Below are 21,664 nucleotides of genomic sequence, written 5' to 3' on the forward strand. Positions count from 1 at the left end.
CAAGCCCCGTTCAACCTGATCCCCTTCCCCCCTCCAGGTTTCCAGTCCCCTTCCCCTCTCCAGGTTTCCAGTCCCCTTCCCCCCTCCAGGTTTCAATCACCCCCATCACCCCAATTATAAAGCACAAACAAAGGGTTAAACGAACTGTTTCTTTATTGTATAAAGTTTGGCAACAACAAAAAAGAAAAATTTTTTTGTTATGTTTGCAACGTGTATAATTTTGTACATATTACCTAACAAGTAAAGAGAACATTTTATTTTGAAACACACCCTGGTGTAAGTGATATGTCCAAACTGGGTCAGGAGATGGGTTGTGGAGGGAAGCTTCTATTGGGCCAGGGCCCAGTCCCCAGGCAGAAGCCCCTCAGTGCACTCAGTCTCAGTGGCCTCCACTGGAGAATTGCTCCCGGAGGGCCTCCCGGATGCCAACTGCAGACCGGTGAGCCTGGCGGATGGCAGCTGTCCGGGGCTGGGCAAAGAGCCTCTCCTGGGCATCAGCAGCTCTCCCCCACCCTGGTAGGAAGGCATCCCCTTTCCTCTCCACGAGGTTATGGAGGACGCAACACGCGGCCACCACCTCGGGGATGTTGGTCTCCCCCATGTCGAGGTGTGTGAGCAAGCACCGGAATCTGCCCTTTAAACGGCCAAACGCACATTCAACCTGGTTGCGAGCCCGGTTAAGGCGAGCATTAAACTGCTCCTTGCTCGCATCCAGCTGGCCGGTGTAGGGCTTCATCAGCCACGGCATCAGGGGATAGGCGGCATCAGCCACTATGCACACCGGCATGTGCACATCCCCAACCGCAAACTGGCGATGGGGGAAAAATGTTCCTGCCTGAAGCCTCCGGTACAGGTACGAGTTCCTGAAGATGCGGGCATCGTGTGCCCGCCCTGACCACCCAACACAAATGTCCAAAAACTGGCCACGATGGTCGACCAGGGCCTGGAGGACCATAGAAAAGTAGCCCTTTCTATTGATGAATTGGGCTGCTCGATGGGGCGGTGCACGGATGGCAATGTGTGTCCCATTGAGCGCTCCTCCGCAATTCGGGAAGCCGAGGGCAGCAAAGCCGGCCATGATGCTGTCCAGATCCGGTAGACAGATGAGCCTGTTGAGCAGCTCCGAATTGATGGCCCTCACCACCTGCAGAACGAGACAGACAACAAAGTGTTAGAAGGGGTGCCTTATGTCTTAGGAGGAGAACCCACCGCCCACCTTCCCTCTCAAACACTCCGGGAATCCCCTCCTCAGAACCCCCCCCCCCACAATTCAGGGTGAGTGGAGGAGCTCCCTCCCACTCCCACTCCACTTGGCCCTTCCTGACAGTCTCCCTTCCCCCCACCCCAAACTGTGACTGTCCCCAGACAATGACTTACCTCCATCAAGACAGCCCCGACAGTAGATCTCCCCACGCCAAATTGGTGTCCCACGGAGCGGTAGCTGTCGGGGGTTGCCAGCTTCCAGAGGGCAATGGCGACCCTCTTTTCCAGGGGGATGGCGGGCCGCAGGTGGGTGTCTTGCCGTTCCAGAGCAGGGGCGAGCCAGGTACACAGCTCCTGGAAAGTGGTCTTTCTCATCCGGAAGTTGCGTAGCCAGCCTTGGTCATCCCAGATCTCCATCACGAGCCGGTCCCACCATTCAGAGCTGGTGTCAAACCTCCAAACACGCCTGTCCACGAAAAAGTTCGGAGGCAAGGGCAGTGCAGCTGCCTGACGGAGGAACCCCTTGTCCCTCTGGTCTGGGAGCAGCTCGGGAAGGAGCCTCATGACTGTGTCATGAAGATGCAGCAACAGCTGCAGTATGGTGGTGTGGGGCCATCGCCTGCCCAGGGGCAGCTCTGGCTCCATGCCAAAAATAAGGGTCTGCAAGCAGAAAAACCTCAAAAGAAAAAAGCTGCTGGGGTGTCCCAGGAAGCTGAGCACTCCAAAGCAGCACTGCAATGCCTTGCAAAATTCCTCAAGGGACAGCAAAGGCAGCTGCAGGAGCAGAGCAACGGGTGTTCAGGAGTGTCCCTTTAACCACGCGTCTCTGCAAAGGGCAGGCAGGCAGCACCCGGAAGGAAATGCTGCCCCTATGCCCTGGCAGAAGCAGTTCCGGGTGGCTTTGAATTTCGAAAGAGCGTCCAGCAGTCTGGACGCTCTTTTTCGAAATAGCGGATCGATCTTTCGATCCGCGCATTGTAGTCTAGACGCACTCTTTCGAAAGAGCCTCTTTCGAAAGATGCTTTCGAAAGAGGCTCTTTCGAAAGAAGCCTGCAGTCTAGACATAGCCTAAGGGTGCATCTACTCAGCAGGGCTTAATTCAAAATTAGCTACAAAAATTGAGCCATGTCAATTGCGTAGCTTATTTTGAAATTGGGAGCATCAACACAGCACTTATTTTGAAAAAGAGCACACTTCCTCCAACTTCCCTTACTCCTCGTACAATGAAGGTTACAGGAGTCAGAATAAGAAGTCCTCCAGCTTGGCAGAATTTTGACATTATTTTGAAATAACTGCCTGCTGTGTAGCTGCGGACAAAGTTATTTTGAAATATTGCTAGTTATTTTGAAATAATGTTGCTGTGTACACGTACCCTAAGGCTGTGTCTAGACTGACATGAATTTCTGGAAATGCTTAAAACGGAATACTATTTCGTTTTCAGTTTTTCCGGAAAAGGAGCGTCTACATTGGCAGGCTGCTTTTCCGGAAAAGCCCTTTTTCCAGAAAGGCGTCCGTGGTCAATGTAGACGCGCTATTCCGGAAAAGAGCCCCGATCGCCATTTTCGCGATCGGAGCTTTTTTCCGGAAAAGACTACTGGGCTGTCTACACTGGCCCTTTTCCGGAACAGTGTTCCAGAATAAGGACTTATGCCTGAGCGGGAGCAGAATAGTTTTTCCGGAATAGCGGCTGATTTTGTACAGTAAAGCATTGTTGCTTTTCCGGAAATTCAAGGGCCAGTGTAGACAGCTCGCAGCTTATTCCGGAAAAGCGGCTGATTTTCTGGAATAAGTGGCCCAGTGTAGACACAGCCAGCGTGTATAAAGCATTTTGGGCTTTTTAGTCTTTGTTCTCTGCAGAAAACTGACATGGATTCTGCCACATAAGGGTTTCTCCTTTTATGCATGATGTATCTTTGTAAAATGTTTATAGTTTCAAATAAATCTTGGATTGCCTCCACTGGCAAAGACTTTTCTTATCATTCCAGCCTCTTCAGCTAGTGCTTTATCTGTATGATTTCAAGCTGTCGCTTTTATAATCTGCTCCGCTCAAGAAAGACTGATAAAGGAATGGAATCCAGCTGCTTCAGGTGAGGCTGCGCAATGGAGCAAAGCTCAGTGGATTATAGTAACAGTTTTGAAGATCTGATCTGAGCTCCACAGAACAGCTCTAAGCATAACCACTAGTAAAAAGTAATTTACAATTTATCTCTTTACCACTTCACTTCCATCTCTATCATCTTGCTGATAAATGGAATTTGTCTAGCCAATTTAGTATAGCTTTCATATGGCCATATACTAGGTTTTTATTGCTTCCTTATTTTGCTTTTTAAATAAGGTAATGGGCTACTATAAAATCCCTGGCTTACTTGAGAATTGTTCTTTGTTTTTAAATCACTGATGGACACTCAAGATAGAGTATTCTATATTCAATCCAGGAGCAAATGTTAAAATAATGGACCAAAAACATGCTACCCATTCCAGCTATTGGTTATGAAGCAATAAAAGATTTCTATTTATTCTATAGCTATCAATAGTGGGTACTAAGAAGGGAACATCTTAACTTAGGGTTCATCTTTGGATTCAATCTTTATATTCTAACAGGATTTTGGATCCCCTTCTAAACCTCCATTTCAGTCTCTCCCACTCCATTACCATGACCTTCAGATCTCTGATATAACCCTCTGTCCTTTGGTCATGTTCTGCTTTCCTCAGTGCACTCTTAAAGTGACTGAGATCAAAAATCCCAGAAGAGAAATTCAGATTTAGGCTTTTGAAAATGTATGTTAAAAACAAAAATTACTTCAAAGCTATCCTTAAATGAAATAACGAAATTAAGTTATGGTTAGCTAAGCTATGTAAATACCTTGTAAAAGAATTTTTGTGGCAGACAGAACCTACACCTGAAGAGCTATCTGGAGCTGGCTGAAAAGTCTGGCTGACTTTTCATGGAAACAAAACTAGAACAAAGTAATGTTGAAAATGTTCTCATGGAAACTTGGAGTTTTATCCAAGGCTTGAATTTTCTCACTAAAAATTATCTGAAAGTTTACCATAAAGCAAAATGTTTTGTTAAAGCTGTTTGGAATCTGACAAACAGCATTTTTTAGAAGTAAAATTTTGGTTGAAAATTGTTCAGTATCTCAAGACCTGAGCTCTTGATTGTCTATACCTGATTGCAAACACTGCCCCTTCTCTTCTGTAATCTATACTGTGAACTAAACAAGTCTCAGGCAGGACCTAGAATCTGGTAAATGAAAAGAATGGCTTAAAGCTACCTTTGTTCTCTCCATTCACTGGCCTCCACCAGGAACCAAATATCAGCCAGACAATCAGGGTCATTGTCAATAAATCATTTCATCAAAGGACTTGTAGCTTTCTGGATACAGGTCACATGAAGTTTTCCTGCCCAGTTGAGTTGAGCTACAGGATAAAACATTGTTGGCTTCCTGACTGAGTTTTGACTAAGATGGTGGATACACTTGGCCTTTGTGCAGGCCAGGATATTGGCTTAACCCCCAGCAAACACACAAGAAGTTCATTCATATTTCTTTTAGTTGCAGAAAGGGACATTGTCTCTTAGAAACTTAATAAAACATCAGCTTCAAAGCCCAGTTTGTTAATGTGAGCATTTTGGCTCCAAGAACCATGCTTCTTACTACAAGGCGTGGCTTTAGAATCCTTCAGGGAGTGGAGTCCTCTTCAGTTCTACTATGAAGAAAAAGAAAGGGGTAATATTAGAACGGAGACAGTCGTCTCTTTATCCTATAGGCGTGGCTTTGTTGTGCACTTTGAATGGCATTCACTCAGTGCAGAGTCCTTGTACAAAGCCTCGTAGATCATTTAACCCCAGGTTAAGGAGAATAAGGATGGACAGGCTATCTGTAATGGAATGACTCTGATACTGTGAAGAATGATTAAAGTCAGTCTATGCCATCCACATTATAAATATACTAAGGTTCCTATTTAAGAGTAAAAGGCACCTCAATTAATACACTGGCTTAAGGTGCCCCTGCACTATTTTAGTGCCACATAAGGGCTGTGTGTGTGTGGGGGGGGGGGGTGCTTAAGCAGGGGTGGCCCTAGACTAGCTGCCAGCAACTGGCGCCCTAGGAGAACCATGCAATCGGCGCCCCCACCTCCAAACCCCTCAACGATATTGCGCCACCACGTGGCGCCCTATTTAACTTGGTGCCCTAGGCGACCGCTTAGTTTGCCTATATGGAAGGGCCGCCCCTGTGTTTATGCAATGTGGGAAGCATCTCAGTCCTTAAATAGGCTGGCACATTAGCAGCTGTCTGGGGATGGGTAAAAGGAGTAGCTGCAGATCTGGTGGACCGCGTTGCCTGTTCAACTGGCACAGAGGGGCTGTGGCAGCAATTTCAGCATCTTACCCTGGCCCTAGGCTGATGGGGATAACTTCACCTCCCCAGCCAACCTGTACCACGCTGCCTTGGAATCAATCATTTATCTTTTATGCAAGTTGCATGATTCTAGCACTAACTGAAATCCTGTTGCTCATTCAATGAGGACAGAAGAATTCTACATAGAAATTGCCAGGCTGGATCAATCAGTGGTCCATTTAGTTCAGTATCCTGCTGTGGACAGCGACCAGCACAAAATGCTTGAAGACAGGGCAAGACATGATATGGGAGGCAACCTGTCCTATAAATAAGACCTCCCCGCCCCTCAAAAAAGATTCTTTGCAAATAATGCTTTTTGTTTAGCTGTGTTGCTTCTCTAGGCTGCCCTTTGACCCAATGAGAGAGAGCAGCTTATGTAGCTACTGTACCCCATACCTCTGGGTTTCTATTTTTCACCATAATCAATGGAGTTTTGACCCAATAGTGCTCAGCACAGCCCCAGAAATCTTGGGTTTAATCAATGAAACATTCCAAAGTTATCTCATTACATATAGATGGAGAAGTGCCATCCATTTGAATGCAGGTTTCTCTTCATTAAGCTACTATAACTTACCCCGCCCCACCCTCAAAAAATGCCTCCCTGCTTGAAGTCACACACATGCAAAGCATATTGTTATTCTGGGATACATTAACTTCACCAGCTACCAATTTTTCATTGACACTGAGACAAAAGAAATCCTTCAACATACGATAAATGGATCTTGATATAAATGTTTTGTTAAACAATCATATTTTCTTGGATTGGTATACAATCAGGGTAGTATATCTGTATACATATTGCACACGGTTGCACTGGACAATCGGCAAATAAACAATGACTCTGAAAAATACCTTCTATTCTTTTACTCTTGTAATAGGCTCTCCAAATGAACTTTACAGATGTTGTGCAGAAGAAAGCCTGAAGCTGTTTAAAAGACATGACAAACTGCTAAGAAGCAGATGCAGCTTTTGTTTATAAATCTTCTAGCCTTTTCCAGTAATTAAGAGTTGACAGGGTTTAGTGAGAAACCAAAAATCATTCCCACAATATAAAACGATGGTTTCATTTTGAAGAAATTATCACTTAAACTGGCCTTTTACTTTTAAGGAAATTACATGCTGGCAGAGCACCATGGAATGTCTGGCTTTAGATGGAAATATTAAAAAGGTGTAAAACACAGGAGTTCTCAAAAACTCCTTACTGCAGAGTTTATTTTTACTCTGTCTTGACAGATCCATGCTAAGAGCAAGAAAAATGATAGTTAAGCTTGGCACATATTAAAAACCCCACCTATGGCTTATACAAAGTCAGTAGAATCACTTTTTTAAACGAATACTCTTTTTATGCCTTAATTTGTACCACCTAATGTATAGAACTTGAACAATTCTATAAGCAATTATTCAAAAATTCAATTCACTCCAGTAGCTGATGAAATATAATCAGGATGTATAAGAAACTGAATGGGAGGTAAGCAGGAAAAGCTATCACACCTGGAGGAAAATAAGTATAATTGAAAAGATTAAGGGAAAAAACATTGCCTCTCACTAATGTAAGCTTTAATGTATTTCCCATCATCTAGCCACAAATAAAGCAGTTTTCTCACACTCTGAAGATTAATCAGTAATGGAACATCTAAAACTATGTATATCTACAAAACTAGATTTCAGCTTCGTTTGGACATAATAGCAGGCCATTTAACCCACATTTGGGGAGGGATTGCTGATCAGTCTTGCATAGAGAGGACCATAAGGACATAAAACAGCCAAACTGGGTCAGACCAAAGGCCTAATCTAGCCCAGCATCCTGTCTTCCAACAGTGGCCAGTGTCAGGTACTCCAGGGGGAATGAACTGAACAAGTAATTATCAAGTGATCCATTCCCTGTCACCCATTCCCAGCTTCCAGCAAACAGACGCTATAGACAACATCCTTGCTTATTCCAGCTAAGAACCACTGATGGACCTTTTCTTCATGAATTTATCTAATTCTTTTTTGAACCCTGTTCTTGGCCCTCATAACATCTTCCGGCAAGGAATCCCACAGGCTGACGGCATTGTATGAAAAAAAAATACTTCATTTTTTTTTGTTTTAAACCTGATGCCTATTAATTTCATTTGGTGACCCCTAATTCTTGTATTATGAGAAGGAGTAAATAACTCTTGTGTAGACACTCATATTCCTGCTTAGTAATCTCTTTTCCAAACTGGAAAGCCCCAGTCTTATTAATCTCACCTAATATGGATGTAGTTCCATATGCCTAATCACTTTTGTTACCCATTTCTGAACCTTTCCCAATTCAAATATAAAGAAATGCCCAGGCATTAGCCAACTGTTGACAGTTATCCATAGTGCTTGTTATGGAATTGATAATTTCTGATGCCCCATTTTTGAGTGAAAGATTCTCACTGAGTTCAGAGACAGTAAAGGGGTAGGGGAAATAGTTTCTTTTTTAATGGGGATGGGAGTGGAATTAGCTAGGTCAAAATGTTAAATCTGCCTAACATTAGGCATCTAGCCCCATATTTGGATACCCAAATAACGTGCTGGTCACATACATCTCCTATTGGTGGAGAGCCTCACCACCTTCTGTTCCCAACCCCACTGAAACATGTTCAGTGTGAACCTTGCCATGAATGGGAAATTCCATTCAGTTTAATCATATATATATCCCCCAGTATCAAGAGAGCTAAGTTCATTATTATTGACGTTATAACAAAATTGGTACCAGTGTCTAAGAGGTATTTAAACCCTTGATTATTGTCAAATCAAAAATGGATTTTGCCAGACCACTGAAAGGCATAACTACATTTCAAGGTTCTATGAAACAGTTACACCATTTGTGCCATTCCAAAAACTGTACATTAAAAACTTTCCTTCAAGATAAATATATTTTATATTTTCTTTGTACTAAAACAGCTGAAACATTTCTGATTAAACTTTCACCCTCACACTATACCCCTTCCCAAGAAACCCTCTCCAACGTCTAGATCTCATATGTGGTAAATTTTAACATGAAATACGAAGATTTGAGAAAGCTATAAATGACTTTTTAAAAAGCTCTTTGGAATGGAAAAACCCTTGGCCAATTTTAACTGAGTGTAAGCATGTGCTCCACCCATTATATTTGTTCAAGTGCCCAGTGCTGCATATGCTCACTACCAAGCATTATACTTATTGCTGTGAATAGTTCTGTGGATTTGAATTTGTTGACTCACAGGAGCAAAATTAAACTTTGCTTCCACTAGAAAAGTCTCATTTCTTTAACTAAATAGTTTTTAAAATCTATCCAGTTAAACCAGTGAAAATACCTAATGTAGACTTACTTAAACCAGTTTAAGTCTTTGGTTTAGCTTGCATTTGTAAATAACAGAGTTCAATGAAGATGATTTTTACACCTACTTTCAACTTTTGCATTGGTTTAATTAGATCAGCTTTAAAATCTATTTAAATCAACACACTCTTTTAATGTAAAATAAGAGCCAATTATGTTCAGAAATGTTGGTAGAATGGGGTTACTATGTAATCAGTGGTGTGTAGACGAAGCTGAGTGACGAGGTAGGTGAAGCAATATATTTTATTGTTATTGTACTAACTTCTGTTGGTGAGAGAGAACAGCTGACATACCTGAGTTATGTTTGATTTAGCCCCCTTGAAAAACAAAAGCAGTGAAACTTCAGCAACCTGGTTGGCAGCAGTTTAACAAGCCCACCTGGCATCCTCGGTATCGACTTAAGCAGATAGTCCATGGTTTTACTGCTGTTCCAAACTGTCAGATCTAAATGAGTTTGGGCACATCTGTGCACACTGCAATCTCATCTTTGATTGCAGGATAGATATACCCTAAGGCCGTGATACTCAGAACTCACTGGTTCAGGAGCCAGCTTAACAGCCAATATTACCCAAAAGAGCCCCGGGTGCGTGAATTTACTGTTTCATTTATTATTCATATTTAAACAGTATGCAGTATGACAGGAGAAATTATATATATATATATATATATATATATATATATATATATATATATATATATATATATATATAAAAAAAACTCTCACCGCAAATAAGTTAACAACTTAGTGAATGCTGATACATTAATTGGTTAATAACATAGTACAAGCATCCTGACTGGTTAATAAATTAGCTTGATTAATAATTAAATCACAACAGTGTTTCAATATTACATGCTGCAAATAGAAAAAGGCACCTGCAACTTGCAAGCTGCAATCAAAGCCTACATCTATACTAGAGCTGGATTGATGCTCTGGGGATCAATGCATGGGGGGGTTCAATTTAGTGGGTGGAGTGAAGACTCACCAAATTGACCACAGATCTCTCTCTAGTTGACCCCAGTATGCTAATCCAAGTGAGAAGAGTAAGGCCATTTCTTCATTCAGCAGAAGAGTGACGCTGCTGCAATTGATCTTCCAGAGTTTGATTTAGTTAAAACCCACTAAATCAAACTCAGAGGAAGCCCCAGTCCTGCTCCTGTGAGGAGCAAGGGAAGACAACAGGAGTATTTGCATAATTAACATAGCTGGGGTTGCATATCTTGATTTGACCTTTTCCTTTAGTGTGGACCTGGCCTAAGTTAGTCAACAGGAGAATGTTTCCTGTAGACCCAGCATGGCATAGACACAGCAGTAAGTCAACCTAAGGTACATCAACTCCAGCTACGTTATTCAAGTAGCTGGAGTTGGGTAATTTAGGTCAATTTACAGTGGAAATGTAGACATTGCCTAAGAACACTGCCCTAAGGTATGTCTGAACTGCAATTAAACCCCCAAAGTTTGCCTGTGCCAGCTGACTCAGTTCCCAGGGCTGAGGATAAGGGACAGTTTAATTACGGTGTGAATGTTTAGACTCAGGCTAGAGCTAGGTTGGGAGGATTCGAATGTACGGTCTACAGCCCAATCCCAAATGGTTACACAGCCATTAAACAGCTCCTTAGCCTGAGCTCCACCAAGCTGGATCAAATAGCATGGGCCAGCTGCAGGTTTTTAATTGCAGTGTAGACATATTCTGTGCCTGTAAAGAACATGCTCCATAGATGAGCTAAAGGTTTTGCTAGAGGAAATGGAGCACTTAAACTCCCATTCATTAAATCAAAAAGACAAATGTGTCTGAAAAGAACATGACTATCCTGGAAGTCTAATTAATTGTGAGACATTTGCCAACAGACTTTTGACAAAGTGAGAATTTGCTTGCTCTCTAAAGTATTATGACCCGAGGTTAAAGAGCCATGGTATTCATTAGATCCCATCTAGCACATTTGGGTTTATTTTAAATGAAACTCTACAAATACAATGTTTTTTTAAACTTGGTAAAATAAATAAAAGGATGGGTTTTGCATGGATGGAGGTAAACAGTCCTGAAATGATGTAAGTTATTGTGAAAAATGTCAATGTGCAATCAAAAGGGGAAAAAATCAAATAAAGCAGCTCTTCTCTTGCAGTCATCCGTTTTGTATTACTGCTTGAACTCTGGGACACAGGCATTAAACATCAGTCTGCTTTCCATATAATCTCCCACACTATCTCTGGTTTGATTTCTCAAACCTAATAGATGGTGTTTGTGTGCACCCAGCCTGCCAAATAGCTGTAAAGTCTTGGATTTCTATAAACATTTGTTCCAAGCATTATGAATCCCACTTGCCCACAGACAGCAGGGAACTTTCCCTGGCAAGTGAGTGTGGGGAGTATTTAGTTAACCCATCCATTTTTGCAGTCAATCACATAATGTACACTATTCTAGCTAATATAGTTTAGAAGGAAACTTTTCACCTGGAAATAGAGAATGGAGGATGTGGTCGGGAAAGAAAAGTTTTCTCTCTTCACACAGGTGGAAGGAGACCAAGGTTCCTCAGACACTAGCTGAAGGATGGTGCGTTGGATCATCTGAACAAGATCAAGGGACAGCACTCACATGGAAAACTCATAATCCTTCCCCACTAACTAGGGTTGATAGTCTGAGACGTTTAGCCCAAACACTGGACTCCTGGCCTACCTGGTGACTCTGTCTTCATTTTACCTACTTTTTATTAATTGTACATATATGTATCCAGTAATTTGTTTATGCTGAGACCTATTTGACCTTGAATTTACGTGTCCTAGAAAACTAGCATGAACAAAAAAACAGGAGTAGTGCTGGATTCACAAAGTTGTGTGCCTGAACGCAATGTGCTTATGTATTTAAACACAGTGTATTTGAAATTGGCATGGGTACTGATAACAGTGTGCTTTAATATCACTGCCAGGTGTGATTGACTACTTGAATATGGAGTTAGCATAATCCAGGAAGCATTCCTCAGGTCTCTGTGTTAGAATCTGTCCAACTAAGAGTGAGGAGGTCCATAGCTGTATTTATTAATTTCATATCTATAGATGTAACCCCTCCCCCACACTCCATCACAATGAATAGGGACTCCTTGTGGAGTATGGTAAGAGTAAGAATACGATACTCTAGTTCTGTGGTAGAAAAATAGGGTGTTGCTAAGGCCCATATACTTGATCTTCACAGAGAACTTTGTATGGTGAGAGTTCTGCATGCAGACAGCAAGTAGAATATGACTCTAATCTTTCTAGGACAGACTAAATACAGGAAAATATATTACCTATTTTTATTGAAGTGGACCTATGTGCTACCACATGATAACTTAAGATTTTCTTGTGCTAGGGTCTATATATACTCCATCCTGGTCCAAAGGAGATTACAGGCTAAACAGAAGTCAAGAAACAATAGATGGATTCCACAATCAGGAGGAGGGCAAAGAGACGGGGGGGGGGGGGAGAAGAAGAGGGAGTGGGATGGGTGGCAAGTCGGAGGTGGGAACGCCCAGCAAGATACAGAGTTCAGAGCATATCCACTGACCAAAACATTGCAAAGGAAAGATTTAAGGAAACAACGAGATGGCTCTGTAGATGCTTAGGACAGTGTCCACCCATTCATTCAGGGAGGGGTCTGGGAGAAAGCATGATTATTGTTTGAAAGCCTAACAAGTGAGTGATGAAGGCTGGCATCAGTGGCAAAGCATAGGGAGGAACTAACAGCCTGATACAATAAGGAAGATAATAGTTAGGGTGAGGGTAGGCCAGGAAAGACCTGTAGAAAAAGCCATTGTCTTGTACATTTTCAAAGTGACAACCAATCAATTTTTTTTTACAGTGGGGGAGGAAGCGAGTGTATTCTGGCTTTTTCAGGACGTAACAGTAAAACCAGGTGTTTTAGAAAGCACGACTCTTATACTTCATAATAACTTCAATATATACATACCTAGGCCCAAAGGTCTCTGTAAGCCTTAACAAAAAAGAAGCAAACAAAAACACTGAAAACATATAGTTAACCAAAAACAAGGCCAGCATTCTGCTGAGGTGCAGTAGAGTTGTGTTAGGAAGATAATGTGAGTCAAGTCCAGTTTCAGCTGATGATAACCAGAACTTTGGCATTGACTTCAATGAGAGTCAGTTCACACCCATACCTATTGATATGACTACACTGCCAACAAGGATGGAGTTGTAGCATGGGTCAGCACACCTGTGCTTTAATAACAATAGTGATGAAACTTAAAAAAAACAAAGAATGGTGTTTCAGCACTTTAGAGACTAACAAAACATATAGATGGTGGTATGAGCTTTTGTGGGTACAACCCATTTCTTCAGATGAGTACAAAGGTCTTAAGAGGTCCCAGGTATATATGTTGGTTCCCAGCATGTGCTGCAACATTGTGCTAGCTAGATTAAACTGAGCATAGATGATATAGCTGGGATATCCAACAGCTCCCATTGTTCTCAGTGGGAACTATTGAGTGCTGATTGTTTCAATTACAAGCAGTCCCTGAGTTACGCGGGGCAGACCAGGGAGAGGAAGCAAAGCGGCGGAGCACGCGGGCAGCGGACAGCCCAGACGTGTCTGGGCTGTCCGCTGCCCGCGTGCTCCTTGGCTTTGCTCTGCTTTGCTCCCCGTCTCCCTGGTCTGCAGACCAGGGGGACAGGGAGCAAAGCCGTGGAACACGCAGGCAGCGGACAGCCCAGACGCGTCTGGGCTGTCCCGCTGCCCCCGTGCTCCGCGGATTTGCTCTGGACACCTGTGGTACAGCAGCTGGGGCGCTGCTGGTTGGTCCTGTAGCGCCGCTCTGGGCACTACTGGACCAACCCGGCAGCACCCCAGCTGCTCTGCCCCAGGCATCCTGATTCAGCCACTGCTGGTCAGTTTCAGCAGCGGCTGAATCAGGATGCCTGGGGCAGAGCAGCTTGGATGCTGCTGGGTTGGTGCAGTAGCTGCTGAAACTGACCAGTGGCTGACTACAGAAAGCCTCTGCCCCGGGCTTCCTGGAATCAGCCGCTGATCAGTTTCAGCAGCAGCTGACTTGGGGATGCATGGGGTTCTTAAGTTGAATCTGTATGTAAGTCAGAACTGGCGTCCAGATTCAGCCGCTGTTGAAACTGATCAGTTTCAGCAGCGGCTGAATCTGGACCAGTTCCTACTTACATACAGATTCAACCTAAGAACAAACCTACAGTCCCTATCTTGTACGTAACCCGGGGACTGCCTGTATGTGCCTACATAGGGATTATGATCTCTTGTGAATCTGGTACCTTTTGAAAGTTGAGACTTCAATAGTTAAAAGCTTCCCTGCACTGCAATAACCAGTGTTAGAATATTTTTTCCATAAACTTTGCTTTTTAAATGTAAACCTGGAATAGTTTGGAAGCTTATAAGAGAATGAAAGTGAATAGACACAACGTGGGACAACTGTCATAATACAGAAGACTTATTTTACAACACTAGGCTGTGAAGGGATAAAATCCATATCTAAGCTCACATTTAAGTGGCAGCTGAAGTCTTGGGTAGTCTTTTTTCTCCACAATGGTTGAAAATGTTTATGAAAAATTCAACGCTGTGGCTATAGGTCAGAAATTTAATAACTGAATCAAACTGTATACTCAGTACAGATTAGTACACTTTGTTACATTGATTGTAGGAATTCTTTGTGTCTTTTAACTTTAACAGTGTTCAGTGAAATGTCTGGACAACAACAGCTTCCAGAAGAACTTTATTTTTTAAAAATCAGATGCAAAAACTGATAAAGAGCACTTAGTGATATATTATCTCCTATGTGCTTGTCATCACTAGAAAACCAGAATTCATACACCCACAAACTACCAAAGTATTCCTCTCAAAAATGCAACTTCTTAGTGAAGGTCAGATACACACACTAATTGCTCAATGTTTGGCATCTTCAAATATGAATCAAAGGGCTGTCCCACTAAATCAACTCTATGGGTCATATAGGTGGATTCACCCCATAAAATTCAGTCATGATTCTTTTTCTGGCACTACTTTAAGACTTATGTCAGGATTTGGCCTTGCATGTCTTTGGAGGGAATAAGTATCCCCATTCACTTAATACTCCAACCTTAGGAGATACTCCTTTGTGTGTGTTGGGAGCCTAGAAGGCATTTTTGAAATTCCAATATAATCACCACTCTGTTATAACAGTAATTGCATGAAATAGAGCTGACTGGAATGTGTTTGTTGAAGAAAGCTATATGCACTGCCTAGTGGGGCTGACAGACAACCTTGAACTTAGCCATTCTGAAGCATCCTCCCCCATCCAACCTGTCATAGTATCAGAATCCTTAAATAAGTTCCAGAGATGTGCTCTGATCATCTATTGCATTTAGATTTTCTAAGCTTCTATCTCAGAGTTTTCTCTTTTCTTCCACTTGTTCAGTGCGTAATGGTTTAGCAGCTTCAGGTCTCATTATCAGAATCAGAAATTCCATTAATCCCACTGCTTTCATATGGATTTCCTTTAACATCGCTACAACTTGAAGGACCTCTGAAAGATACCCATTAAAGATATAATGAAGGAAAAGCAGCAATATCTCAGATCCCCATTGGCTAAGTGGATAATAGCACATCCTTATCTCCAGGAGCATTATGAAGAGAAAAGACTTTGAGATACTATCTTAACAGTGGCCATGTAATGATCTTGGATGGATAGACTAGAAGGATCATTGATATCTTGCTTTAGAACTGTTTACTTCGCTACTACTCTGAACTATAGCTTTGCAAATACTTGTTTGCTATCCGAGACATGATCCTTTGGATAACTAGGTCTTTTGTGTGCCTGCAGTTTGGTAGTGAAAATATATATGCAGGTTCTACACTGTTATTTCTACCAGTAGTTTCATTTGGATGTTTGAACTCTGGGTATAATCAGGCACTTAGGGTATGTCTTCACTACAAAGTTAGTTCGAACTAACAGACGTTAGTTCTAATTTTCATAGGCGCTACACTAGCGCTCCGTTAGTTCGAATTTAATTCGAACTAACGGAGCGCTTAGTTCGAACTAGGTAATCCTCATTCCACGAGGATTAAGCCTAGTTCGAACTTACTAGTTTGAATTAAGGGGTGTGTAGCCCTTTAATTCGAACTAGTGGGAGGCTAGCCCTCCCCAGGTTTCCCTGGTGGCCACTCTGGCAAACACCAGGGAAACTCTACTGCCCCCCTCCCGGCCCCGGCCCCCTTAAAGGGGCACAGGCTGGTTACGGTGCCCATGCCAGGTGCAAGCCTGCCAGCTCCCAGCCAGCAGACCCTGCACCTGGCACGGCTCGAGCCACTCACTCGATGCCCCCCAGCCCTCCCTCTCTTCCCGGCACCAGGCTGGCGGCTCCCGGGAGCTTGCCCGGGACCGCAAGAGGCGGGCACCCGCCTGGGCTAGTGCAGACATCGTGGACCTCGTCCACGACCTCCGCACTAGGCACAGGAAAGTGGCCGGCTAGGGCAGGAGAGCTGCCAGCCTGGCCACCCAGGAGCAGGTGTGCATGAAAATCAAGGTGGTCCACTGAGACCCCCAACCCTGAGCCCTGAGCTTACAATGGCCGTCCTGGGTCAGACCAAAGGTCCAGCTAGCCCAGTAGCCTGTCTGCCGACAGTGGCCAACCCTAGGGACCCTGGAGGGGATGGACCGAAGACTGACCAAGCCATTTGTCTTGTGCCATCCATCTCCAGCCTTCCACAAACCTTGGGCAGGGACACCACTCCTACCCCCTGGCTAATAGCATTCCATGGACCCAACCTCCATGACTTGATATCATGTCCCTTTAAACTCTATTCTAGTTCTAGCCTTCACAGCCTCCTGCAGCAAGGAGTTCCACAGGTTGACTCTTTGCTTTGTGAAGAACAACTTTCTGTTACTACTTTGAAGCCTGCTACCCATTTCTTTCCTTTGGTGTCCTCTAGTCCTTCTTTATGGGAACTCATGAAGAACTTTTCTGTATGCACCGTCTCCACCCAACTCCTGCTTTTAGAGACCTCTATCCTGTCCCCCCTCCATCTCCTCTTTTCTAAGCTGAAAAGTACCAGTCTCTTTAGTGTCTCTTCATATGGGACCTGTTCCCAACCCCTGATCATTGTAGTTGCCCTCCCCTCTCCCAGCCTCTCTCTTCCCCTCTCCCACCTCCTTTTCCCAGTCTCCCCCAGTTTTGTTCAATAAAGACAGATTCCATTTTTTAACACAATTGTCCTTTATTTTGTACATCAATAAGAAGGGGGGCTAGGGAAGGGTAAGTGGAAGGAGGTGAGGGAGGAAAGGGGTACGAGCCCCCGATGGGGAGGACTGGGCTGGCTCTGCGGGCTTCTGGGGATGGAAGCTCTCCTGCAGCCCCCCAATTGCTCCCTCTCCCCAGATGGCAGCCTGCGGTAAGTGCAGTCGGGCTGATGGCTGAATGGTGTGATGTGCCCAGTGTGGGTAGTCCGGGCACTCCAAGTCAGGACTGCTTTGCAAGCGGGGAACCCCTGAGAACTGTCTGTCCGGGGTGGGGGTCAGGACCCTTTAAGCACAGCCCTTGGCTAGCCTGAGACAGCATCTCCACGCTTCCGGCCATCCTTAACTCCGCTTCAGGGTCCACTTAATGTGGACATGCTAGTTCGAATTAGCAAAACGCTAATTAGTTTTTTAGTCTGGATCCGTTAGTTCGAATTAGCTTAGTTCGAATTAACTAATTCGAACTAAGTTAGTTCCAATTAACGTTGTAGTGTAGACGTACCCTTAGAGTAGATTCCCAAATGTCATACTTTGTGGGGTCTATCCTGAAAAGTTTGGTTGTAAACTACCACTGATCCTTTCCATTCATTTGAAAAAAATCTGTCCAACCTGAGCCCACCTACTATTCAATGAATTTGGACCAGGATCTGCTAGTATTAACAAGTAAGCTAGCTGTGATAGCATCTCCTGGGGACCCAATCTTCTGTAGTGCTGAGAATCTCTTGTTCCTATCGCCTTCTCTGGAAATTGAAGCATCTCTGCAATATGCAGGCTCTAGCTACTTTTTTTACCACAGAACACACATATTTATCATTTGCTCCTCAAGGTTATGAATGTCCTTAACAGGCATGAGATGTAATGTCACCTGGGAAGCTCAGTGCCTGGCAAGAGCTGGAAATCAGAGTTATAAAAATACAGATTATACTTCAGGACACAGTATACAGGGGATGTTCTCTCTTTCCCCCCACTTTGGCTTGAATTGTTCTTTTGAGTATGGAAAAGTACCTATGTTGAGAGAGAATGAAATTTTATGAATTTATTTTGAAGTAACCAGTGGTTAAACTTGTGCTGATTTAATAATTGCTCTATTAAAACACATTTGCTACAGAAATGTAGTTTAAACTGAGGTTAGTTAATGTTTGTCTTCCAAGGCTCTGCAAGTCAATAATTTCCAGTGCTGGAAAATATTATGAAGACATCTGAAACTTGCTATTTTTTCCAAGAGCATTAGAAATTACAAACTGCCATCTGAAACTAGACCCAACATCCCATTTAGCCTGGAAATGAAGTAAGAACCACCTATATCTCTTACAGATATTTCAGATTAATTTTGGCTTCTCCATAGACATGTGACTAATTGCCCTTTCATTTCTGAGTTCCTGTAAGATGCCTGATAAAATTGTAGAACTATCTAAAAGTGGGATGCTGTGCATTAGTGACAGGGAAAATATAAATAAGCTGCAGCCATATGAGATCAGACTGTAATCCTGTCAGTTCTCACCAACCAAACTGGATTACTAATTGGAAAGAAGCCTGTTAATGGGATATCTAGGTCTGCAGAAGTGTTTTTGGTGATTCAGGCTGTGTTCTAAGCCAATTTTCACTCTATCTATGGAGCCATGTGACTACATACTGTCAGAGTGGCATTGCAGGATGTGCTCTCTTAAGGCACAGATCTAAAAAAAAGAACAAGACTATGGATTTTGTTACCTGTGATTGTTAAAGAGCTCATGCCATTTTCCCCAAATGTTAGGTGTTTTCAACTTTGTCAGGCCACATTCGGGGCTAACAACAAAATCCAGAAATTTCACCTTGGTATACAGTGGCATTTCTGCACTGCTGATGCATGTATTTAAATAGCTGTACAGTAGAGTCTCGATTATCTGACCTAAACGGGACTGGAGGATGGTCGGATAGCAGAAATGTCAGATAATAGGAAATGCTAATAAAAAACCTGGATACAAATATGTATAAACTCAATTTATTACTAATTCTAACAAAAAAAAAACCAGAATATTTCAACAAACAAAAATAGAATTTACAAAACTTTTGTGAATATAAAATGATCTAGCCAGCCTGTTCTAGCTGTAAAGTCGGCTTCTCCTTCATTAAATTTGTTGTGAAATGCCAATGCTTTTTCTTGTACGATAGGTCCAGTTATTGGCATGCTGTATTGCCTTTGCTGTGTGAATCACACAAAAAAAAGTGTCACTCACTTTTTTGTACTCACATTTTTTCATCATCTCTCTTTTTTCAGTCCTTCATTTGAAGCTCTATCGGGGCACCATTTTTCAATTTCATTTCTTTTTCTCTTCTAATCGCCAACAGTAAAACGCCCCGCCGCATATTCTGTCACCACTGTTTGCATAGTTTCACCTTTATCTAGTCCTTGTAAGGCTTCAAGTTTTTGTTTCATTGAAACAATTACTTTCTTTCTCTTTTAAGCTTGCCATGCTGATAAAGAAATTTCAATCTACTTTGGTATCATCAAACAAAAGCACAACTGCACTCATGTGCGTGGTGTGGGTGCGCGGCGCTGATTGTGATTGGTTGTTGTACATGCTGCAGTCTTATTCATCAATTTGTCATGTCGGCAGGGCAGCACGCAGGATAAAACAGAATATCTGATAAGCGAAAGTCAGAAAATCGAGACTCTTCTGTATTCCACCTCAGATTTATTCCCATAATAGCTGAGCTCATTACATCTGACATATCTTATTACCTCACAGGCATGTTTGAGGTTTAATATTGGTAAAGTGTTTTGAGATCCTCAAACACAACACATATATATTAATATAATAAGTGGTAGATAGAGTCAGACAGACAGACAGACACAATCCAAAGCATTTTACTGAAAAGGGACTTTATTAATTTGATGTTGTACTATGTGCACATAACACTATTTTATCTCCAAGGAAAATAACCAGCCTACCAAATAGTTCATTTTAGTTCATTACATTCTTTATCATAGATTTGGTGTTTACTACATCTGGGTGTGATATCTCCATTCTGGACAGCATTAAGGTATTTGCTTAATTCCCACTGACATCAATGGGACTTAAGCATGTGCTTAACTCAAATCATACGCTTAAATGGTCTCCTGATTTGCGCCCAAGTCCAAAGACAATGTCCTAGAAAGTAAGAGCACTCATCCCTCACTAGAGTTGAGGGTCAAGACGGGAGCTGATAGCACAGAGGTGGAAAAATGAGCACACTTACTGTCATGTACATATGGAGGAAATAGAATGTAAATTCTAGAATGTAAATTTCTATGGACATGTGCTGGAACTGACAGAGGGTATGTCTACACTACCCCGCTAGTTCGAACTAGGAGGGTAATGTAGGCATACCGCACTTGCAAATGAAGCCCGGGATTTGAATTTCCCGGGCTTCATTTGCATAAGCGGGGAGCCGCCATTTTTAAAACCCCGCTGGTTCGAACCCCATGAAATGAAATGAGGAGTAACGGTAGTTCGAACTAGGAAGCCTAGTTCGAACTACCTAGTTCATGCCCCGTGTAGCCGCGCTGCACGGGGTTCGAACCAGCGGGGTTTTAAAAATGGCGGCTCCCCGCTTATGCAAATGAAGCCCGGGAAATTCAAATCCCGGGCTTCATTTGCAAGTGCGGTATGCCTACATTACCCCGCTAGTTCGAACTAGGAGGGTAGTGTAGACATACCCTGAGAGAAATTGTTGCTGCTAAACCTGACTAGGTGGAGCGGGAAAGGGAAGGAGCTCTGGGAAGTATCTGACAGCTGAGTGAGCTGCTCCATTTGGGAAAGAAAAAGAGCAAATCATTGGAATGCTTCTGTTCTGCCCTGCTATGAACACAGCACCAGGCAGACTGTTGCTGCTGGGAATGAGGAGGCTGGAGAGGTTGCTGTGCTGCTTTGAAATCCCTTAGCGCAGAGAGCTCACAGCACTACAAGGGAATCCGAAGAAGTGCAGGGATCAGTTCTGCCTTCCCACAGCACTATACTGTGGGATGCTTACCCATATTACTTTGCTCTATCTGTTGACAAGGTGCTAGCAATGTGACCATGAAATGTTGACAATGGGAGGCAGAAAAACTGATTTGACCATTTTTCACTTTTAGAGATTTTTTCTCATCAACAGCACTTTTGTCCCCAAATCTTCCCAGTGTAGATATAGCCTAAGTCATTATCTCCTATCCACACAGATACACTAAACATATTGCAAACTCACTGCGTGCAAGAAGCAAGCCTGACTCTTAAACTACATAATTAGGCATTGGGCTAGATTCCCCAGAAAGAGCAAAGTCCTGGAGAACAGTGTCCCTCCATCACTAATGTGCTCTAGGGGAACCAGAAGAAATTTAATGAGGAACTTCTAAACTGGAAGAATGCTAAAGGATGACGCAATGATCAAGATCACCTTTGAAATGGTGGGAAAGTTCAGTGCAGAGGAAAAGAATCTCAGATGCTAAAAGAGTCAATTGATTTCTGAATGGGACTTGGTGAATCAGAGCCAGGGAAATCCCCGAGGAAGAAAA

The 21,664-nt window shown here is 43.0% G+C and overlaps 2 long non-coding RNA genes across 2 annotated transcripts in view; one reads left to right on the plus strand and one right to left on the minus strand.

The window, feature by feature from the left end:
- LOC142829053 (uncharacterized) overlaps positions 1-4,579 on the plus strand; it is an 86,437-nt gene extending 81,858 nt beyond the window's left edge. The window contains exon 4 of the long non-coding RNA XR_012903253.1: positions 3,189-4,579. This is a non-coding gene — a long non-coding RNA (uncharacterized LOC142829053). The remainder of the gene's footprint in view (positions 1-3,188) is intronic.
- Positions 4,580-4,605: 26 nt separating this feature from the next.
- The window catches only part of LOC102448637 (uncharacterized), a 113,695-nt gene continuing 96,636 nt past the window's right edge, over positions 4,606-21,664 (minus strand). Inside the window, exon 3 of the long non-coding RNA XR_331612.4 lies at positions 4,606-4,911. This is a non-coding gene — a long non-coding RNA (uncharacterized LOC102448637). The remainder of the gene's footprint in view (positions 4,912-21,664) is intronic.

The sequence above is a fragment of the Pelodiscus sinensis genome, chromosome 1 (genome assembly GCF_049634645.1).
Source record: "Pelodiscus sinensis isolate JC-2024 chromosome 1, ASM4963464v1, whole genome shotgun sequence".
NCBI lineage: Eukaryota > Metazoa > Chordata > Testudines > Trionychidae > Pelodiscus > Pelodiscus sinensis.